Raw genomic sequence first — 4,762 nt, 5'->3', positions numbered from 1 at the left:
TTCCATATAACCTGTCTGGAGATGCCTTGTTTAGGCAAGTTTCTAGCTGTGTAACTTTAAAAAGTAATGTATAATATTGTATTTGCTACCAGCTTTTCCTTACCCTCACTTCTTTTTTTTTCCTCACTTTTACATTAGCACTTCATCTTTGTCTCAGGATTTGTTTTCTTAGGGACTGCAGACTAATATAACCTGATAGTTAGTAGTCTTTTCTTCTCATCGTTAAATTTTACCCACTCTGCAATATTCAATGTTATTTTTAGGTCCTGCTCACATGCTGCCTCTTCCATTTACTTTTTTGATTCTTTTTGTTACTCGACTTCCAAGAACTTTTTCTCTTCCTTTTATATGATACTAATCATTTGCTACCTTATAATATAATTGTATTCTTTTTACTAAACAAGCTGAATCTGGTATAGTGCTAGCAAAAAGTGGGTTTATTCTTTTCCATTGATTCCTTAAGATTATTCTATCAACTTTTTCTTCCCTATTCTTGGCTGATATTTCAGGAAATTCCATTACTTTTCACTCTTCCTATTTTCTCCTCACACACTCAGGTAGGCATCCTCCTGCACTTATTCTTCCCTCTGTCTGAACACTCATATAGCTCAGATCTTTTATTTATTTTATTTTTTATATTCCATTTTTAAATAAAATTTATTGGGATGACACTGGTTAATAAAATTATATAGGTTTCAAGTATACAACTCTATGATGCATCATCTGTATATCACACAGAGTATTTACCACCCAAAGTAAAATCTTCTGTCACCAAATATTTGATCCCCTTTGCCCTTTACTAACCCTCTTTTCCCCTTCCTTCTGGTAACCACTATACTGTTGTCTGTGTCTATGAGTTTTTGTTTTTGTTTTTCTCATTTATTTGTTGCTTTCAGTTTTATATTTCATATATGATATGCACCCTTTAATAGCTTAGTTGGTAGCATTAAAGACTCAACATATCTTTCAGATGCTGTCTCAAATTTCACATCATTGAGACCTTCCATGACCACCTAATTCAAAAGTGCAACTCCCTCAACACTCTCTTTTCCCCTTTGCTACTTTTTTTTTAGTTGTAAAGCAGTCACTATTTACTAAGCGACCAGATTACAAAAATAACCATGGTAGATACCTCATTTCATCCCAATAAGCCTATTGGTCTGGTATCCCCTGTTACTAGCATTCTCCACCTTCTCCAAAATGGCTGGTCTTTTTTTTTTCATTCCACCTCATGGAGAAGATAACTTGAAGGGCCACAGGAAGTTGTTTGCTTCTTTGAAGCATTTTCCAATAGAATGGATCTTATGAATCAGACCCTCCATGCAGATGATGCCATATTTACCAAGAAATCAGGCAATCAATATGTTATCTGTCAGGGCAATTTGTTTTTTGTTAATTTTGCCATACCATGCTTATAGATCTGTTTATTTACTGACACCAGATTTGGGTACCCCATGCACTGAGCTTAAAGGTGCCCTCGATAACTTTGATCCCAATGACAAATACTAATTTGGGTTCTGCAGGTACATAGAAGTTGCCAGCTTTTCTTGTCATTCTAGCCTTTCAAATTTCAATTCCATATCTCTGCCTATATTTCTTGTGATAATGCTTAGGTTTTTTTTTAATAGATAAGAGTCCCTCTTATCCTTTGAAACATCTTTTGGGCAAACTTCTTTCTTGGACATCGGATCTCCAGCTCTACAAAATTTCTTTGCATTTTCTTAAGGGTTTCTGGCACAACAGGAATCTTCCTCTTCTCTTCTGCGTCCTCCATGTTTCAAGCTGGAAAAGAGATCCCTTTGTTACTTTATTTTCCTTATAGCACTTATCATCTTCTAGAACACCACATATTTTATTTGTATCTTTTGGGTTTTGTATTGGGTCTCCCTCCTAGAATGTAAGATCTATGAGAGTAAAATGTTGGTCTGATTTGTTCTTATTGTATCCCTAGAGTCTAGGGAAATGACAAACAGGTGATATTTCCAGACTTTTTATTATATCCTGAGCACACTAACATGAACAGACATCCTCCCTGACCTCATGGAGCTTGCAATCTATTTCAGGAAACCAACTTTACACATAAAAGTATCTAAATAAATATTCAACTATAGTTATAACAAGTACCACTAAACAAAAGTACTTGTTGATATAAGGGCATCAAACCTGCTCTAAGACATCAGGAAACGTTTCCCTTATAAAGTTATATTTAAGTTGACACCTGACTGATGAAATGAGAAAAGGCACAACTAGAAGGAATAGAGTATACAAAAGCCCTGAGGCAGGAAAGAGCTTGTCTTTTCACAGAACTGCAAAGTCCCTAATGTTATTGGAATATAGTGGTTGTATTTTCAATCCATGTTTTTCTGAAAGCAGAGTCATAGAGACACTCTTGGATGCAGGTAGTTTATTTAGGAGAAAGTCCCAGGAACCAAGAGGGAGAAAATGAGTAGAATGAAATAGGAAAGAGGAAGTCAAACATAAGAATGTGTTACTAGGCAGTAAACTCTGTGACATTGTTCTTTTAATTTTCTTTTTGCTACATCTCCCCAGGCAAAGGAAACAAAAGAAAAAATAAATGGGACTACATCAAACTAAAAAGTTTTTGCACAGTCAAGGGAACCATGAACAAAAGGAAAAGACAAGCTATTGAATGAAAGATATTTGACACTGACACATCTGATAAAAGGTTAATATCCAAATTGTATAAAGAACTCATATCACTTACCACTAAAAAACCCAAACAATCCAGTTAAAAAATGGCTAGAGGACCTGAATAGACACTTCTCCAAAGAGGATATACAAATGGCCAATAGACATATCAAAAGATGCTCAATGTCACTAATCATCAGGGGAATGCCAGTTAAAACCATGGTGAGATATCACTTAGCACCTGTCAGAATGGCTATCATCAACAAATCCACAAATGACTAGTGTTGGCAAGGATGTGGAGAAAAAGGAACCCTAGTGCACTGTTGGTGGGATTGCAAATTGGTGCAGCTGCTAGGGAGACAGTATGGAGGGATCCCCCAAAATTAAAAATAGGACTACCTTATGACACAGTAATTCCATTTACGGGTATTTACTTGAAGAAATACAAACCACTAATTCAAAAAGATATTTGTTCATTACAGCATTATTTACAATAGCCTCTAAGACATAAAAGCAACCTAAGTGCCCATCAATGAACAATTGGATAAAAAAGATGTAGTACATATATACAATGGAATATTACTGAGCCATAAAAATGAATGAAATCTTACCATTTATGGCAACATGGATAGACTTAGAGGGCATTATGCTAAGTGAAGTAAATCAGACAGGGAAAGATGTATACCACATGATTTCACTTATCTGTGGAATCTAAAGGACAAAATAAGAAAACAAAACAGAAACAGACTTATAGATACAGAGAACAAACTGGTGGTTCCCAGAGGGGAAGAGTATTAGGGGTCTGGGTGAGAAAAGTGAAGGAATTAAGAAGTACAAATTTGTAGTTACAAAATAGTCACAGGGATATAAAGTACAGCATAGGTAATATAGTCAATAGTATTGTAATAACTGTATAGTGTCAGGTGGATACTAGAATCATTGGGAGCATCACTTTGTAAATTATATAAATGTCTAGCCACTAAGCTGTATACCTGAAAATAATATAAATTAATAGTAAATGTTAACTCTAATTGAAAAAAATTTAGAGGTGTGTTTTTGAGTTTTCTGTAATCCACTTTATTTTTTATCTTTTAAATTTTTTATTGTTTATGCTATTACCATTGTCCCAATTCCCCCAGCATGGTCCCCATTCCCATAGTCAATCCCCACACTGTTGTCCATGTCTATGGGTCACTCACACACACACACACACACACACACACACACATATATTCTTTGACTTATCCCTTCACCTTTCAACCAGTCCACGTTAAAGAGCTGGTGCATTTATCCACAAACTCCACATTCTATCAACTGAGAGTTGCCTTAGATAGGAATTAAATTTTCACTTACCTGGGCTGTGCTTGCCAAATGGGCTGAGCAAGCACCCATTGTGTCTGGAGGAGACCTTAGGGCAGAATGCAGAAATATTGGAGTAGGAGATTGGCAGTATGAAGTGAATTGGAATGACCTAACACATATATGGCTAAAATGAGAGATGTGCTGTGAATACATGATACGGATGGTACCAGAGACACCTGTTATGGAGGAGGAAAGTACTATTGTTATGATAATTATTATTTAAAAATAAGAATGGAGTTGCCTCAGAACATGAGCAGCTAAGTTTGGAATCATTACATTTCAGTGCTTAAGCTTTTTCCTTCTCAAACTCAAATTTTAGTTTTTGTTAGGAGGCAGTGTGAATAGACTATTATATTTATGTTTATTAATTTCCTATTACATAAACTGCCCTCATGAAATTTATAGTCTACAAGATAATTTGTAATTTCATAAGATATGCAAATTGGTGAATGAATCAGGATAAAATATAAACAATAAAGTGCCATAAATTTAGAGACAGGGAATGTTCAGGAAAGGAGAACATTCTTAACCTCATTATTAAAGTATTAAATTGTTTTTAATAGTTTGGGAAGTGGTGTACTTAGTGTATTTGATAGCAGAATTGGATCATTTTGTTAACACATTCTTCCTCTAGATGACAAAATTATTTTTAGTAAAAAGCAGATAATGAAATGAATAATCATAATGTCAGAAAATACATGCAGACAGTAAAAAAATCTTGTTTAATTGAGATATAACTGACAAACAACAT

At 34.8% G+C, this 4,762-nt stretch overlaps 1 pseudogene; it reads right to left on the bottom strand.

Moving 5' to 3' along the window:
* Window positions 1-656: 656 nt before the first annotated feature.
* LOC118500623 lies at window positions 657-2,912 on the bottom strand (annotated as a pseudogene).
* Window positions 2,913-4,762: the final 1,850 nt, after the last annotated feature.

The sequence above is a fragment of the Phyllostomus discolor genome, chromosome 5, assembly GCF_004126475.2.
Source record: "Phyllostomus discolor isolate MPI-MPIP mPhyDis1 chromosome 5, mPhyDis1.pri.v3, whole genome shotgun sequence".
Lineage (NCBI taxonomy): Eukaryota > Metazoa > Chordata > Mammalia > Chiroptera > Phyllostomidae > Phyllostomus > Phyllostomus discolor.
The sequence above is the reverse complement of the archived record's forward strand: the minus strand, read 5'-3'. Positions and strand labels throughout refer to the sequence as shown.